Source organism: Rhineura floridana, chromosome 7 (assembly GCF_030035675.1).
Source record: "Rhineura floridana isolate rRhiFlo1 chromosome 7, rRhiFlo1.hap2, whole genome shotgun sequence".
Lineage (NCBI taxonomy): Eukaryota > Metazoa > Chordata > Lepidosauria > Squamata > Rhineuridae > Rhineura > Rhineura floridana.
The window spans coordinates 118383379-118403096 of record NC_084486.1 but is presented as its reverse complement, the minus strand read 5'-3'; the positions used below and the strand labels follow the sequence as shown (position 1 = coordinate 118403096).

At 39.7% G+C, this 19718-nt stretch overlaps 1 long non-coding RNA gene across 1 annotated transcript in view; it reads right to left on the bottom strand.

Moving 5' to 3' along the window:
• Nucleotides 1–535: 535 nt before the first annotated feature.
• The window catches only part of LOC133389413 (uncharacterized), a 26480-nt gene continuing 7297 nt past the window's right edge, over nt 536–19718 (bottom strand). The window contains exon 2 of the long non-coding RNA XR_009764098.1: nt 536–985. This is a non-coding gene — a long non-coding RNA (uncharacterized LOC133389413). The remainder of the gene's footprint in view (nt 986–19718) is intronic.

Below are 19718 nucleotides of genomic sequence, written 5' to 3'. Positions count from 1 at the left end.
GAGCAAGCCCAGCCTTATCATTGAGTTCAATGCTAAATTTCTTAAATTAATTAAAAACCAGCCAGACATTTTTAAAACTTTTAAACTGCAGAAGATGAGAGTCAGAGTGTGGGGCAAGGTCAGCAATAGGATTACAGGTACTCTGTGAACATGGCTGATTTTTAATTAATTTCAACAAATTATGAGGACTCTGACAAAAAAGTCCAAAAGGGGTCTGGTTTTTCTCTCTCTCTTTTTACACTTTGAGCTCTCGATTCTCTCTGTCTGTTTCGTGTATTGCCATAAAAATGTAGAGGGTTGTTAAGCAAGCGTTTCTGAGTTCAGGACTATACATTTTGTAAGGTTTTGTTTTGAAATGAGCTTATGGGAAGCATCATAATGGCATGGGGTTATTTTCAATTTAACACTGTGGAATGTGAAAAATCCATGCTGACTATAGTACGCAGCCACTCTCGTGGCTGTATAATTTTCAGTTTGAATTCAAATTGTAATACAATACAGTGTGTAAGAAATAAAGGAAGCAATACGAATACAATTAAAAATCAACATGAATATTTAATGCAATGGCTGTGCCTTCTTCCATCTTACAACCACCAATCCACAGACCTGAAAGACGGTTGTGGACAGTGTGGGAATCCCTGCCATAGGCAGATCTGTGATGCAAATCATACAAGTCATACTTTTAGTTCTCACACAATAATGTTTTGTCATTACACAAAGAAAGCATAAATAGAAAGATTTTATATTATGCAAACAGATAAGCAAATCCAGTCAGCATTGAACTGAATTGGATTGAAACTTGGTGAAGAACAAGGAGGAATTTTACAAAAGTATTCCAGAGATGCTTAGAAACAGTAAGAAATAAAGATCTGCTCACACCACAACAAATTTCAAATAAATATGGAGATCATTTATCCCATTGCCAGGTCCTTCTTAATGTTTACAGCCTTGTGATTGGCTATGTTCTCAGTAAAAGGAGAAAAATCTAAAAAGAAGAAACAAAAGAGAAGCAAAGTGAGGTGATTGTTTCATTTAATGGAACACGCTTAACATTTCCAGCAAGTTTGTTCTAACCAGTGTTTGACAGAGGACATTTCTGATGTAAATAAATGAGCAGCACATCTGGCTTCACATGGTTAAAAAACAGCCTACATAATTACCTTCCATCAGCTTTTTTTAAATTGGAAAACCACCTTTCTTTATGTTGTGCACAAATATTGAACATCCTCACAGATTCAAGACAGATTAAAACAAACAACTTTAATAAAGCTGCACTCATATACCGACTTCCCTGGAAGTAAGTCCCATTCAGTTCAATGGCACTTATTTTTGAGCAGATATGTAAAAAGGAGGAAAAGTTGTAAGTCTTAAATAGTGACCACACAGATAAACAAGGTTACTGAAGGGTCTTAAAGAAAGGAATATAAATATAATCTGCAGTCACAGAGATCTCTGTAGATTATGGTTAATGTCACAAACATATGCTACTGACAAGTCAATGAATGTATTTATATGGTTAGTATTGCAAGTTGTACAAAATGCAGAGTCCAGAAGCATTAAAGCATCTCACTGAGGCTGGTTTACTTGTTTCTAACATACACCTTGGTGAGCATCTGATACATGAAACTGCGAATCTGTAAAAGGGCAATCTCTTTACAACAACGAATACTTAATGATTCTCAAATGTGGTGCCCATTTAAGAGTTGTTTTAATGTCATGCCACAATGTGGCATGAAAGAGAAAAGGACTATGGAACTTCTTATCATCAAACAAGGCAACAAGGACAAACTGTATCATGGTTTATGGATTGTGTTGGACAGATTTATTAAATTGTCTACATAAAATAATGTCTGATAGCAACCACAATATAAAGATACATCTGCACAACTTTGGACATTTTGGAGATGTGGAATGAAAGCCAAATGTTTTTCCTTTTACTTCCTTCTTTCCATGCTTCTCCATAGCATACAAAGTGGAACTCTTCGATCACTTAGTGCAGTGAGATGCGAGGAGGAGAAAAGCCACAACAACCACTTCAGATGTTACAGGGAATTGCAGAGAACAGGAACTGGGACTTGTGTATTTCCGTTTCCTCCTACCAGGCCTTTGAATACCTTAAAACTGGTTTCTCTTTTGCAGTTTTGAAACTTGGCAAATTGCTGTTCTGCTTCTTGATGTTCAACATAAAATAGTTTACCATGTTACTGCAACACAGAATCAAACATAGGGTGCTTCCTTTCTAGCCCAATATTATCTACTTTGACTGGCAGTGGTTCTAAGGGCCTCAGAGAGGTTTTGCTATCATCTGGTCCTTTTAAATGCAATGTCAGGGATTGAAACAGGGACGTTTCCATCCAAAGTCTGTGCATTATAACTGAGCTATGCCCTGACCCCGTCTAAATTCTAGAGCCAAAGGGAGGACAATAATTGGACCAGTACAAAACACCCTGCATGTGCCCAGAGCACATTATGTGTGGTATCATATTCATCAACCCATGGGATTCATGCACAGTTCTAATAGTATGACTTCAATATAGAATATTGTCATGTGCAAAGTGCACCTGAGAGAGGAATGAGAAGTGGAGGGGAAAAAAGGGAGCCTCACGTAGTATCAAGAAGTTGAAGTCTTAAGATTAGAATATGGCTACTTGAGTTGTAAGAAGTAGCGTCAAGACTGAAGACCTTTTCACAAAATGCAATTCCCCCGATGGAAAAAAAAGTGTATAAAGGAACATAGGAGGTCAACCATTGGTCCATCCAGCTTAGCACTGTCAACACAGAACAGCCATCTTCCAGCATTTTATATAAGAATCTTCCCTAGTCTTCTTGGCCTGAGAGGCCAAGAATTGATCTTAATATCTTTTGCATGAAAAGCATGCGTTCTACTATTGAGCTATAGACCTTTTTTCCTAGATATGCAAAGCAATAAGGCACACACTCCAGAACCATCCTTTGCAGATGGACCGTTTGCTGACATTCATGCAAATATCGCCCTGGGCTCCTGTTGGGAGGAACGGCGGAGACATAAATAAAATAATAAAATAAATAAATTAATAAATAAATACGATCTAGGTCTTTCAAGAAAAAGAAAGGTGGATCATTAAAAAGAGATGGAATTTCCAGGGGGACTGGTTAGGGCAGAATGGCTTGCCTGAGAAGGAAAAACCTGTGATGTTCTGAATAATAAACATTATCTATGTGCTAAGACTGTTTTTCCAGTGTTGGAGTATTCTCCGTACCACTTTCAAGTGACCAATTTGTTTCTCACTCAACCCAACTGTTTGTCTATAATGTTTTTTTTTTAAAAAAAGATGAGAATTCAGGTTTGTGAGACCTAAAACATTCTGCAAAAAACCACACAGCATGAAAAAATGGCTAGTGGTTTTCACAGCTGAAGGCACATCTTTCCTGACAAATGTTAGAAAAGGAGTTGAATTCTCCAAATATAATAGCACAAACCAATGCACATCTACTCAGAAGTAAGTCTCACTGAATTCGATGAGACTTATTCCCACCTAAGTGTGGACAGTAGTCTTCCTCAACCGGATGCCCTTCAGATATTTTGGACTCAACTTGAGGCAAGTGTAGCAAGCATGGCCAATGGTCAGGGATGATGGGAGTTGTAGTCCAAAACATCTGGCACATAACAGATTGGAGAAGGCTGGTATATAGAACTGCAGCCTGATTTAAACAGGGTGCCTCCAGACTGTTGGTATTTTTGGGTGAGATTCAATCACAGACTAGGTTATACAATCAAAGTTGATTGGAGAGCCTGTGCAATAAACCTGCTTTCCCCCCACAAAAAATAAAATAAAATAAAATCAGACCTTTTGCGAAAAGGAAAATGATGGGGAAGTGCACTGGAGACTGTGGGATAACATTTTCTTGATGCAATGTTGGTTGCATTCACACCATACATTTAAAACACAACCCTGCCCCTCCCCCAAGAATCTTGGGAATTTATTTATTATTTTATTTTACTGTTCCCAGCACCTTAACAAAACATACAGTTCCCAGGATTTTTTGGTGGGGGTTATGTGCTTTAAATATATGGTGCATACAAAGCCATCATCATACTTCCCTACAAATAAATCAGAATAAATGCACAATAAGTAACTGACATTGTTTAAGCTCCCTGCAAACTTCAGGCCAACAAGTCAGGATGAATGCTCAACAAGCAGGTTGTCTGGAAGCAACCACAGATGTCTTCTCTGAGGCAAGAGCATAAGCACAGAGCCACACTCTTGTCATATTCCTAAGTGGTACTGTGAAACTGTGTTCCCTCCATATTTGATTCATGGTGGAAGTGACAAACTGAGTACTCCCTTTTGTGTACACTTTTTGCTTTCCTTGCCTCAGCAGTGCGCTTGAATTTGAGCTACAGGCAGGCCCCACTTTACAGCGTTTTGCCTTTCGGCGTTGCGCTAATGCTGCGGCTTTCAATTCCACAAAGTCCCCGCTTTAAGGCGCTTGTTCCGCTTTTATGGTGGTTTTTTTCATTGCGCACCATTTTTGCACAATGCGCACCATTATTTTCAATGGGTTCTGCTTTTCGGCGGCAGTCCAGAACGGAACCTGCTGTATAAGCGGGGCCCGCCTGTATCTTGAACACAAGCTCTCTCTTTAATAAAGGGGATTTACAGGAGTTAGGCTGCAATCTTAGACATGCTTGCAGGCTTCTCATAGGCATCTGGTGGGCTACTGTGAAAACAGGATGCTGGGCTAACTGGGCCTTTGGAACTTCTTCTGATGTTCAGAAGACAATCCCATTGCATACTACCAGGTAAGCATGCACAGAACTGCAGCCATACTTGGGAATATGCTCCACAGAACTTAGTAAAAATTTCTTCCAAGTAAACATACACAGGATTGACCTTAATATCAGCTTAGAAAGGAGGGGAATTAACCCAGATCATTCAGACCATGATATTCCTGATCTCTATGTATGGATGTGAAAGTTGGACACTGAAAAAAATGGATAAGAAAAATCAACTCATTTGAAATGTGGTGTTGGAGGAGAGCTTTGCTGATACCATGGACTGTGAAAAAGACAAATAATTGGGTGTTAGAACAAATTAAACCAGAACTGTCACTAGAAGCTAAAATGATGAAACTGAGATTATCATACAGTGGACACATCATGAGAAGACCTGATTCACTAGAAAAGACAATAATGCTGGGAAAAACAGAAGGGAATAGAAAAAGAAGAAGGCCAAACAAGAGATGGATTGATTCCATAAAGGAAGGCACAGAACTGAACTTACAAGATCTGAACAGGATGGTTCATGACAGATGCTCTTGGAGGTCGCTGATTCATAGGATCACCGTAAGCCGTAATCAACTTGAAGGCACATAACAAAAGCACTCAACACACTGCTGGTTAGGCGCTCACTGTGTAGAAGACAGTGGGGATGCAACATATACGTTTCATTATTAAGCTTTATTTTATTCTGGCCATAGTAGAATACGCCTTGTGGTTTTCTCCCAAGCACAGTCTTTCCTTGCAGGCTAGATTTCAAGCATTTAATCAAATGGAAAAGCAACAAGACAGAGACAGAGCATCAGCAGCAGGCTAAGCATTCAATACCCCAGCCATTTGAACCATGGCCATGGCTGGGCTAGCTTTTCATTACTTGAAATTATGCAGAGCAATGTACCTCTGTTCACTTTACTAGCACTTTCCCACCCTTTCTGCATAAGAGGGGACAGTGACTGAGCAGTAAACATCTGAGAAGCTATAAAAATGTGTTATTGTTGTTCTTTTGGTTTAATGCACATTGGGAATGTTGACTGACTGATTAGAGATGAATTGCTGGTTTCAGCAAGACTGAGCAGAACTGCATTAGCCATGGTAGATAAGCATAATGATTTCCAAAGCTGCTTCAAAGCCCCCCTTCCCTCTGAACTGCAAGCAGACATTCTGATTGGAATCAGACATTATCTTTGTTCAATAAAGCTTAATTACATAAACAAAGAAGCATTTACAGCACTTTCCATTCATCTAATTTACGGCAAATGTCTCTCATAAGCAGCATGGAGGACACAGGGAGAAAAATGCAGTTAGGTGTGATGATGATTCAGGCAAGTACATCATGAAGAGAACCCTGAAGTGAAGTTAATTTCTCAATTACACTGTTTGTTGGCAAAACTCAGCCAGCTGTTTAAAGAAAAGTAAGATTCATGTGCCCATTTATTGGCCCTTCATACAAAAGATCCAGCAAATGTAATGCACTTCATGCAATTCCAAGCTGGTTAACAGTAGAAACCTCCTGTTCACAGTCCATATGGCAAACTTTTGGTGTCACTTGATATGACCTCCCCCACTTCCTCTACTTCAGGGATGGGAAATGTGGTGCCCTGCAGATGTTGCACTACAACTCCATTCATCTCTGACAATTGGCTATGCTGGCTGGAGCTGATGGGAGTTGCAGTCCAACACCATCTGGAGGGCCACAAGTTCTCCCTCCCTCTGCTACATGGTTCCCCATCTACTGAATCTTGGGAGACACTTGGAGAGCCAGAATTTTGGAGACTCTTAGCAAGAAACCCTAAGTAGGCATCCTTAACACGAGAGATTTAAACACAGCAAATTGCCTTGTACTGTGTCGCACCATTGGTCCATCTAACTCTCCAGGTTTTCAGACGGGTCTTTTGCAGCCCAACCTGGAGATGCAAACTGACCTTTTCCATGCAAATTGAGAATTCTCTCATGCTACCCCCTTCTTGGGTACTCCATGTAATGTGAGAAGGGCAGCACTGTTGGGGGCAGTAGATGCTCCACCTCCTCGTCCTCTGGAATAGGTCCTACACATTATCCTTACAACAACCCTCTGAGGTAGATCAAGTAGAGAGATAGTGTAGGGTCACCCAGTGGGCTTCTTGGCTGAATAAAGATTAGAATCCCTACTGGCCCATCCAACCTTAGATTCTGTGTACTACACCACAGTGGCTCTTAACAGTTTTGTTTGTCTGGGGATATGAACTTGGGAAACATCACCACCACCAAATAGAGACTAATGTTCTGGGACCAAGAAGCTTTGTTTGTTTGCTTCTTTAGCTTTGTTAAGGAGCCACTCAAAATAATGGGTTTTGGAAAAAGATAAATGTAAAAGCTATTTTATTAACCTTATATCTGATCTTGCTGGCTTGCTATGTTATGTTTCCATATTATCTCAACAATAATGAGGTCTAGAAACCTTTAAAAAAGAAAGCAAGCTGAGAATGTTATTTTCTATGAAGAGCTCATAGGTCATGCACAGTCTAGGCTAAGGCAAAAGGAGGATAGACACATGACTTGTCAGTGTAATAGGGTGCCCTAAATTGTCATGGTTCCTATAAAAAGATTACTCAGTTACACTGTTCAAAGAAATCTGAGAATTCCTCCAGCCATGGCATTGTTTAGTAGTATTGTGAAATGAATGTTGACAGAGTCACCACTTTATTTTCCATACTTCTGCAGTTCCGATGACATCAGCAAGGTTGCTGGGAGAGAAACAACAACAGAATTTGATCCTAACAAAACAACTCCACTTAGTATGCATACAATCCTATTTCAATGACTTCCATTTAAGATAACAAGCTAGCAAAGTTTTGACTGGATAACTTATGGGCCTGATTCCCCCTTTTTCTGTTATTGTTGTTATGTGCCTTCAAGATGATTACGACTTATGGCAACCCTATGAATCAGTGACCTCCAAGAGCACCTATGCTGTTCAGATCTTGTAAGTTCAGGTCTGTGCCTTCCTTTATGGAATCAATCCATCTCTTGTTTGGCCTTCCTCTTTTTCTACTCCCTTCTGTTTTCCCCAGCATTATTGTCTGTTCTAGCAAATCATGTCTTCTCATTGTGTCCAACGTATGATAACCTTAGTTTCATCATTTTAGCTCCTAGTGACAGTTCTGGTTTAGTTTGTTCTAACACCCAATTATTTGTCTTTTTCGCAATCCATGGTATGCGCAAAGCTCTCCTCCAACACCACATTTCAAATGAACTGATTTTTCTCTTATCCACTTTTTTCACTGTCCAGCTTTTACATCCATACATAGAGATTGGGAACACCATGGTCTGAATGATCCTGACTTTGGTGTTCAGTGACATATCTTTGCATTTGAGGACCTTTTCTTGTTCTCTCATAGCTGCCCTCCCCAGTCCTAGCTTTCTTCTGATTTCTTGGCTATTATCTCCTTTGGTTAATAACTGTGCTGAGATATTGATAATCCTTGACAAGTTCAATGTCCTCATTGTCAACTTTAAAGTTACAGAAACCTTCTGTTGTCATTAATTATGTCTTTTTGACATTCAGCTGTAGTCCTACTTTTATGCTTTCCTCTTTAATTTTCATCAGTATTTGTTTCAAATCATTACTGGTTTCTGCTAGTAGTATGCTATCGTCTGCATATCTTAAATTATTGATATTTCTCCCTCCAGTTTTCACACCTGCTTCATCTTGGTCCAATGCCGCTTTCTGTATGATATGTTCTGTGTACAGATTAAACAAATAGGGTGATAAAATACACCCCTGTCTCACGCCCTTTCCTATTGGGAACCAATCAGTTTCTCCATATTCTGTCCTTCACAGTAGCCTCTTGTCCACAATACAGGTTGCGCATCAGGACAATCAGATCTATGGCACCCCCATTGCTTTTAAAGCATCCCATCGTTTTTCATGATCTACACAGTCAAAGGCTTTGCTGTAATCTATAAAGCACAAGGTGATTTTCTTCTGAAATTCCTTGCTCCGTTCCATTATCCAATGTATGTTTGCAATATGATCTCTGGTGCCTCTTCCCTTTCTAAATCCAGCTTGGACGTCTGGCATTTCTTGTTTCATATATGGTAAGAGCCTTTGTTGTAGAATCTTGAGCATTACTTTACCTGCATGGGATATTAAGGCAATAGTTGGATAATTACTGCATTCCCTGAGATCCCCTTTCTTTGGAATTGGGATGTATATTGAACGCTTCCAGTCTATGGGCCATTGTTTAGTTTTCCAATTTCTTGACAAATATTTGTCAAAATTTGGACAGATTCAGTCTCAGTAGCTTGTAGCAACTCTATTGGTATGCCATCTGTTCCTGGTGATTTGTTTCTGCCAAGTAATTTAAGAGCAGCTTTTACCTCATATTCTAAAATTTCTGGTTCTTCATCATACAGTTCCTCCGTGAATGAATCTGTCATCCTTGCATCTCTTTTATAGAGTTCTTCAGTGTATTGCTTCCATCTTCCTTTTATTTCATCTCTGTCAGTCAGTGTGTTCCCCTGTTGATTATTCAACATCCCTACTTGTGGTTTAAATTTCCCTTTAATTTCTCTAATCTTTTGGAACAGGGCTCTTGTTCTACCCTTTTTGTTGTCCTCTTCTATTTCTATACAATAACTATTGCAATAGTTTTCTTTGTCCCTACGTACTAGTTGCTGTATTGTTGCATTTAGGGTTCTGATCGTGTTTCTATCTCCTTTTGCTTTTGCTTTCCTTCTCTCTTTAACCATTTTAAGAGTATCTTCAGTCATCCATTGAGGTCTTTCTCTCTTTTTAACAAGAGGTATTGTCTTTTTGCTTCTTTGCTGATAATGTCTCTGACTTCACTCCATAGTTCTTCTGGTTCTCTATCAACTAAGTTTAAAGCCTCAAATCTGTTCCTTACTTGATCTTTATATTTTTCTGGGATGTTATTTAAATTGTATTTTGGCATTGTGATTGCTTTGTTGTTGTTCTTCAGCTTTACTCTGATTTTCAATATGCCAGTTCATGATCTGTACTGCAATAAATTACTGGCTTCACAGAATTCAATAAGTTTCATGCTTCATTTCTGTCTCCTAAGCCCCATTTCCCCACAATTCCTACTTCTTCTCTGTTACCTACTTTTGCACTCGTCCCCATGATTATCAGCACATCTTGTTTTGGTGTGTGATCAATTTCCTTCTGTACTTCTGCGTAAAATCTCTCCAATTCTTCTTCTTCTGCGTTTGACTTGGATGATGGTTATGTTAATAGGTTTCCCGTTTAATCTCATTGATATCACTCACACAGACCTTGTGTTGTAGCTCCTTTGCTTTTGCTACATCATTTCTCACTATTAAAGCAACCCCATTTCTTCTTGATTTCTCATTTCCTGCATAAAATAATTTGTAGTTGCCTGATTGAAAATGTCCCATTCCCGTCCATTTTAATTCACTCATGCCAAGTATTGTAATGTTGATATGTTCCATTTCTTGCTTGACAATTTCTAACTTTCCCTGGTTCATGCTTCTCACATTCCATGTTCCTATTGCATGTGTCGTACAACTCCGGACTCTCCTTTCGCATCTGTGCACATCAGCCTCTGGGCTTCCTTTAGGCTTTGACCCAGCTGCGTCATTAGTCACAGCACTACTCGTACTTGTCCTTTGTTCTTCCCCAGTAGCTCAGTGAGTGCCTTCTGACCAAGTGGGGGTCTCATCTTCCAGCACTATCTTGTGTTGCATTTTGCATACTCTGTTCATAGGGTTTTTGTGGTAAGAGGTATTCAGAGGTGGTTTACCATTGCCTTCCTCTGAGTTTGGATGCATCTTAGTCTGGTGTCTCAACTTTGACCATTCCGCCATGGGTGCCCCTGTTAGGAGTCTAGCCTCTTAGTCTAGACTCCTGACGGCTTTGCTCTCAGCTTCTTCAACACTCTGAAACCCCCTCACCACGTTAAGGTGTGCATCCTAAAGGGAGCCCCTTTTTCTACAGGAGGTATTTAGCACTACCACGAGCTATGAAATATTCTGTAATTAAAATGGCCATTTCAGTTAGATCCTATTAAGTGCTCTATGGTATGTACATCCCTGCCAAACAATAATTAATCTATTAGCTAATGCATGCACTTTGCTCAATGGCAATTATAATAAGAATTTTCTTATATGTACTTACTGTGGACAGTTGCTTATTGGGTTGGGCTAGGTCTTCCCATCAGCAGCAGAAGTCTAGCAACATTACCATCTCAGAAAACAGGGAGGTTAACATAACACAGCATTTGATTATGTGCTTTTGGTAACCAGATTAATGTTGACATCAACATTCCCTACAACAGGAATCAAAAACTAAAGTTTTATGTAGAATTTTTAAGAAGCAAAGTGGTTTAGTATCTTAAACTTATATTCACAACCCTACAACCTGGTTGAGAAAGCAAGCAACTGGCTGCAAATAAGTGCTCTACACCAGTCCCAGAAGTATGTAGATGGAGAACTCCAATTATGGGACAGCCTTTGTTGTTAGGTGCTGCATACAGCATCCAAGGGTCTATTTGCATCTATGAATGCCTGCATGAATATGTATTCTCAGTACGATGAGAGTGCATGAAGTACACTTTCGGTAGGTATCTACAAGCCACCATCTAACTTTTCAAGAGAAACAAGGACTTTGGTTTAATTTGTCTGTGTATGTGTGTTTGTAATAGTCTTTCCCTTGAACACCAAGATATCTGAATGGAATTTAGTACACATGCTCAGGGGACAATTTTCTTTTTCATGTTTCAGTATCAATTCAACCCCCATCCATGTCTGTTTTCCAGCAGAAGGAGACTGTAGCAAAATAAGTATGATGTGAACTCTGCCTTGAAGAATGATACATTGGAATGAAGGGTGGTGTGCACATTCAAGATAACAGTTCTGGGTTTCAAATCTGAATCCTAGCTTGATGACTTCACATACTTTTAAGGGAGTCAGGAAAGATATGTGACACAGTGGTTGTGTCCAGAGGTAACAAATCACAGTTTGTCCTTGTGAGCATGAACAGCCTTAAATCAATGCACTCTTTCTTCTCCTTCCCCTATACATGCGTGAAGGAGGCAGGTAGCTTCTATTCCTTGTTTATGGCAAACTATCACCTGCTTGTTGAGACACAGCAGAAACTATGGTTTGCCACAAACTCAGGAATAGAAACTTCTAACCTACTGCCTTCACATGCAGGAAAAGGGGAGGAAAGAGACTAAGCCTACTCATGCCTCAGAAAGCAAACTACAGCATGTCATTATATCTGAATATAGCCACTATAAACCAAAATCTCTCTGGCCCCTGAGAAATACAAGACTTGGGATGTATATGCATCTGTTTTGTGAGACGAAAGATTAAAAACAGATTGGGCAATATCCAACTAAGTCATACTCAGAGGACACCGACTCAAAGGATAACTAACACTGGGCATCACTCATTGTAATGTTATATTGGAAGCAAAGCATTTTAAATATGCCGGTTTAGAATTTTTGCACTAAGTTTGGTTCAAGTCTGATAATTTCCTCTCCCAGGTTTCGCTTCTAGTCCTAACATATTAGCCCTTAATTACTAAATTAGAAGTGAAGAGTCATCCTGAATAGCACTGAATTACCAGCATTCGTAATTCTTACATGAGATGACAACCACTACAAAGCAAAATCTTAACAGGGAAAGCATAAACATACAGTCACTTAAATCTGTTTCAACCTTCACATTTCTAAAACCACTTGTGGTAAAGAATAGAAAGGAAACAGGAAGCACAATGTGGTTTAGAAAGAAGTATTAAAGTAACACCACAAACGAACATAGGAAATAATGAGGCAAAACTGAAAGTATGTTGGGTTAAAGGCGGGTGGGGAACCTCAATACCACGGGCCAAATCAGGTCTTCCAAATACCTTCTGGCTCCTTGGAAGCTCAATTATCCCTATTAATTTGATATCACCATGTCATCAGTCGGTTTGTGACCTATCTCCATGGGCCAAGTCTCTCAAGGGGGATGTTTTCAAAGTGATTCGGGTCTTGACTCACAGGGGAGAATTATGGTGGTAAAAAACTGGGAATCAAACTATTACGAACTTTGGTTTAGATTCATCAGTATTTTTAAACCCTGGTTCTGTTCCTGTTCAGCCATTTTAAACAAGTTCAGATAGTTTACATTATATATATAATAGCATAAAAATCTTATAATTGCAGAACTCTTATAAAATGAATACAATGATCAATATTTAATGCAAGAAAATTGCTACTTTCCTCCCTACCTACAACTTCCAGAACTCTGAGAATGAATTTCAATCTCCAAACATACTTTCTACATTTATGTGCACTGCAGATATATTTTAATTGGTCATGTCAGTTATCTTTGTTCGGTGGCTTCTCCCAACACCAAAAAACAGTACACATAATGCCATTATAGCCCGTTGGGATAGCACCTTGTATAATGTATAGTTTCAACACCCTAACTACTCTCAGAAATGTAAGAAAGGCAACAAAAGTGGGGGGTGGCTGGGCTTTTCCTAGAACTAATTGGAGACATTACAGTACAGAGGCCTTAAAAATTGTGAATTGTTGGGCATGTAATTCAGACAGCAGGTGAGGGCTCACATGATTGAATGTTTTCACTTTTTAAACAAAATCCTCCACGTGTATTAATTACATTTATATAGCCAATCAACAACATTGTATTCTCTGGACAACTCACAAAAATTAAAACAATAGAATATAAAACAAAACAAAAAACACTTATCAAAGTTTGCTCTTTCTGAATAGATAGAAAATTGTGTGTCAGAGAGAAGGGTCCTAGCTTAGTAAGGATATTATTATTATTATTAGGAGGAGAAATATTCAGTCCTGTAAGCTCCCATCTGCAAGGTCAAATGGTACACTTCTAGCTACAGGCTTATCATTTCAATAAGAACGAGGCCAAATACACGGTGCAAAAGCATTATCAATTAGCTGGGGAAACCTCCAAGTTCAAAATCTTTTGATGAAGTGGGAATGGAATCGCCTACATTTTAAATATATTTTTCTCTTTTAATATGTTGGCTGTTATTAATATGTTGGCTATTTTATTTGTGTATTTTATATTGTTTGTGTAAACTACCCCGGAGGTGGCAACATCATACAGATTAGATGGTGGGTCAGCCATTAGCTCTGCCTCTGAGACCAAAAATGCTAAAATACCGCAACCCGGAGAAAATAAGTAAACTGCCCTGTAAGCTCGGCTGAAGGATGGTACATACATATTTTAAAGTATATACTTGCATACATACATGGCTTGCTGGCAAGCTTCCCAAAGCATCTGCTAGCAACAGAATGCTGGATTTTAACAGGCCTTGGTTTAATCCAGCAAGCTGATTCTTTTGTTACTATTTTCACTTTTACAGATTTGAGGATCATTCATTAAAGTATTCCATTAGGCACCAGAATAGTTATGGGTGTTGCTTTGAGTGGGAATCTGTTGGTTTTTGGAACTCTTGGACCTTGTCTATACATTGCACTCACCACAAGAGCAAGCCCTTTAGTGAGCGCTTTGCTTATTAGGAATCCTGGTCTCCCCCATCAACAGGCTGATGTCTGTTTTTTCCTTTTGTTGTTTCATTTCCTCTTCTCAACAGTTTATTTTCCCAAAAAAATTCCCTAGGAAAGGGAAGAGCACTGAAAAATGAGGAGGGGGATTTTTGTCCCCTCCAGCTTTGTCTGTTGGTGGGGGGAGTCTTCAGAATTCTATACAGGCAGATTGCCATGTGGTGGGTCTACTCACCATAGCAAATGTAACATGTAGCAATTGTCTTACACACTGAGGAATAGCTCAGAGTTGCAATATGAACTAACCAGAAATTTCTGAATGAAGAAAAAAAAAAAAAGAACCCAGCCAATCTCCATTTGTTATTTGAAATATCAAGGACCTGGCTACATGTTATATTAATCGCAAATGGAACCTGCAACAAAATGTTGCAGCGAGGAGTGCTTCTGTTCAGGATTCTACCTAGCCATGTCCTTTTAAAGGAAACCACTCCAACCCCCTCTTGATCAACAGTCCCCCCCCCCCGATCAACAGTCAGTCAGCATTCCAGGCCCACGGAGTGAGCTATTTTTGTGCCTCCCACCACTCCACAGGCTTCCACACCCAAGGTTTTTTGTACTTCTGCAAGCCTTGGAATTCCCCCAAGCCTATTTATACATTCCTTTTGTGTGTGGATAGTGCTGTTTTGGCTACATAAGGATTGGAACTCTGAGAAGGAGTTTGATATTAATATACACAGGATGTCAAAAAGTAGCCGTGCATAAGCCAAACTCTGATGGTCCTGAATTTCTGAAGCTTCTTTCCCTCCCTCCAGAATCAAACAGGGAATGTCAGAGGATCATAAGCAAGCACCTGATCTTTGCTCTGATCTACCCTCTCTCAACTCTTAGGGACAATTAGCCAATAAAGGGGATATAGCATAAGAAAACAGAGATAAAGAGTGGAAGGGAACTGCTTCCCTGAGTGTTTTCCCATGATCTTCTCAGGTCTCCTCTGTCTCTCTTCAGAATTCAGAATTCTTCAACACTAAGAGCCTGGCTTACATGCAACTGTATCCGATGTGATATGAACACAACTGACAGCTGAGCTCAAAGTCTTTAGGAATTCCAAATTGGCTCACATTTATAGCTTAGCTTTTTCTTTGCCCTCATCTGGGTGAAGAACATAAGGTCAAGGCAAATGCAAGAGACAGAACAACTACCAATCCCTATAAATAATAAATAAACTATTTCTTCTTCTTCTCTGGTGGTTCCCTAGGAAATAACATTTTTGCTTGCCCGTCTAATGTTAGAGAAGAGAAAGGCACTATTCACAGCCCTCAAAAGAGCCCTCTAACCATTAGTGAAGCACTTTTTTTGAACTGACTGTGAGGTTTTGTGTTTAGGGCTCGGTTCCAGTTCAGGTTCAAGGCAACTCAGATGTTTTAGGTTCGAATTCAGCGGCAGCTAAATGGAAAAAAGGGGGGAGGGGGAAGCAGCCCTCCAAACTGTTGTTTGATTCATTCTCCACAGTTGGCAGAATGACCACAGGAGAACCAAATGTTGTCGAGACACCCCTGAAACCTCCAAGGTTGTCCCTGTTGCTGGAATGAATTCCAACAGAATCCACTTTATTATTCAGCAATGAAAGGCCAACTCACATGTTCATCAGTTCCAGAACCTGTAGAAGCACATGGCACTCACACTTCTGAATCCCCATTTCAGATGTATAGGGATTTGTGGATATGATCTGGCAGAAATCCATAAGGTTCCATTATGGATATTGCACTGAAAGAAAGGGATGAGAAGTGTAAGTCCCTTATGCTTCTGCAAGCTCCGCAACTAAGAAATGTGTAAACTGGCTTTAAGCCTCAAGGGCATTTTCAAACAAAGCAACTGCTGCTGGAAACAAGCAAGCACAGGAGCGGCTCCTGCTTTTGGCTACCCAGAGGAAGGGAACAGAAGCTTCTTTTACCATTACCTTGTACGTGTTTGGGTGGGACAAGGTGTGTTTACATGTGTGTGCATATTTAGGGAAGCACTGAGATGTGCATGTCAGCATTTTTGCATATGAATGCATGTGTGCAAAGAAGAAAATATATCCCTGTGAAACTGAGCACAGATTTACGTGGATTTTTTTGTTAACCTTTCTGGCCAATTTAAAATTGGCAATGAGGTTTCTTCATCTAAAATAGTTTCCTTACCCCTAGCTTAAGGGGCATTACATTATTAAATGAAAAGCAGCAACCAAAACAACTCTACAGAGCGTGGAATTTCCTGCATTCCTTTGTGTTAGCATCTACATCAGATGATGGAATCTATAGCTCTCTTTTAACAAAATACATTTTTAGTAAAAAAAAAATCAGCCTGAAAAAAACCCCATAGTGCCCTGTCAGAGATGTATCTATAGTGAGCACACATGCATAAAATTCAAGTTAGCAAAAAGGTACAGTATACTGCCCTGATTCAAGTTTTCTTTTGAACATCAATGACATTTTGAGCATAGCCCATTGCACTAGTTTGTGCATTTGCAATTATATCTCCTGCCTCACACAATGAGTGCTGGCATTGCTCACAACAGCTGCTTTGGGGGGAGTGCTCCTTTATGTTTCTCTCCCCCACTGTAGGCAAACACTTCTATGCATTCTCTTCCAGGCCTAGCTTGCTTTCTCCTTCAATTAGGTTATTTGAACAGCATACTTGCAACAACATGGTTTTATTAAAGGCATTGTGAAGATTTTTTTTAAAAGACTTTTATACGTGGTCAGGAATTAGAACAATTTCAAATGGGTATTGATTTTAAAATGCACCTTAAATGACAGCACATAGTTACTATAAAAGTGGAAAAACTTTATCTGTGGCATACCAATTTACAATAATGTTAACTTACTCTTGAAACATGTTTCCAAAAGTGCAGCTCAAATAACTGTCAATATGCCAAATTAAAAATAAATTCCAAGTCACTGGCTGGCATTGAGTCTACCTCTCCCCCAACTCCTCCCATCTTTTTGTAGGATAGGCTCACACACCACCTTTTTAGTGAATGATCTCATCCTATTTGGTTTTGCTGTGTTTTGTTTTTCAAAGCATTATCTTCTCCCTTCCTTTCTATCCCTTCTTATTAAAAACCTTGATCAATCCTTGATCAATGTTATAAATATCCTCTTGGACTCCACAGGTCTGTGTATGAAATTCTGGGTCTTCCCCAGTTCTGCTTGTAGGTAGGTCTCTTACCAGTTCCACTGCAGGGCACAGAACTGTCGCTGCGGCTCCTGTCTCTGTCTGTCACCCTCTTTCAGGGAGGTAGGAGACGGACAGAGCTATTACTGCCATGCCAGGTACTCTCCGGGAGGTGGGTGGGCAAGACACCTTCCAACTGGCCTCTTTTGGCAGATTTGAACTTTATATTTCATTTGTCATCGGCCGTGAGTTTTTCTGATGAAGGCGGCAGGATGTAAATGAATAGGGCGTAATCCAGCTGACGTTGGGTGTAGATACAGTCCAGAGTCTACAGGGCTCAACAGCAATATAGGACATTGCTCCAAAGCAAGTTGGTCCACCTAGCTCAGTGTTGCCTACTGGCAGTCACTCTCCGCAGTTTCATACACAAGTCTTTCCCAGCCCTATCAAGAGACGCTAGGGACCAGAACCCTTGTTTTCCCATCTTCTTCCCTCAACATTGTGAGTATCTATGCAGAAAATACAAGCATTCATGGGAAGGAATGGGAGACCCATACACATCCCCTATACCATCCAGACCCCAATCTCTGTCGTGGAAGTTACTCATGCTCTGAACATGAACAACTTGCATGGGGCATTGGGGGAGGGCTGGCTGGGGATGCCAGTGGGGCTCAAGGACTTTTAATTTCTCATGATACCACTGTGCACTTCTTGTGTGCATGTCCATGTGAGCAATGAAGAAATTATTTAAATGTTGGGGTTTTTTGGAGCCATTCATTAAAGGACAATTAACAACATGATTCTCAATAATAATTGCCATTTTTATCTCATTTATGAATTGCTTCAAATGAAACATTTCAAAATGATTTAACAATAAAAACTTCAATAATAAAAGCTTACAGAAAACAGTTTCATGTATTAAAAAAATTCAAATCCAATATAGATACAGACTGGGATAATATACTACGCGTTTTAGTTTCAAAGTACTCCATGTACATTATCTGAATATTTTTTACAACAGCCCTGTAAGACACTAAGGTCACTATTGTCTCCATGTGCAGAGTGGAGAGGCAAGAGAGGATTTTCCAGCTCACGCTCTTCTCTACTACGTTACACCAAGTCTCATGCAACATTATTACTGGAAGGGAATAGCACAGTCTCTGACACCTCCAGGTAGGATAGAAAAAGGCTCCTGTTTGAAATCTTGGAGAGCAGCTGCCAGCTGAGCTACATGGACCAATGGCTTGAGTCAGCATATAGCAGCTTCTTACATCCCACACTTCCTTTAAAAAGCTCCATTGCCTAAGGCTCCCAGTGGTCTCCCATCAAGGTGCTTCTCAGATCTACACTTGCTCAAAGTTAACAATGCTCCATCAGATATTTCCAGATCATTCATGTTAAACTATAAAATCATAAATTAGGATTGGAATTTTTTTTCACCAAAAGCAGGTGACTTCTTCGGAACCTTATGAAAAGATAGAAGGCATCTGTAGCCAAGCAAAAACAACTTCTGAACTAACTGGATTTCTATAGTTGCGATGGGTGTGTTGCTTCATGATTAGGAATAATTCTCAGTTACAAGGAACTGAGGAAGAACTGAGAATAGAGGAAGAGCCATAGTGTAGCGGTAGAACATCTGCTTTGCACGCAGAAGGTCCTAGGTTCAATCCCTGGCTAGAAGACACCCCTGTGTGAAATCCTGGAAAGCCGTTGTCAGTCAGTGTAGACAATACTAAGCTAGATGGACCAAAGGTCTGACTTGGTATAAGGAAGTTCCTATTTTCCTAATTGTCACAAAAACTGCATTTTTTTTTCATTATTCTATGACAGACACACAAAATCTTAATTCTGCAAATGATTTGTTTATTGTCGTAATACCGATGGCTTGGCTTAAGGGGCTAACTACACATTACGGTAACAGGGCTCTAACAGTTTTTTTGCAGTACTCATAGCAGAGATACAGAAGAGGAGCGAGTATATCCATACTGCAGATATACTTCACTACCTCACAGGAATGTTGTAAGAATTACAAGTGTTTCACCCTGTTCCTGATAACACCTGGGACTGAGGACTGGCTCTGTCTCCTCTGCAGTTCGTTAAAATGGCTCACTTTGCTCCTCTGTTACCCTAGAGAAGCACCCTCTCATCTTGCTCATCATCAAATTAACTGTGATACTTTTGATACTGATGTCATTTTATTTATGTATCTATGTTATTAGCAACACAGTCTTGAATAATCTTTGATATAAATATTATGGATAGTATTTTTCTGTCGTGCTTTGCTGTGAACCACTTTGACC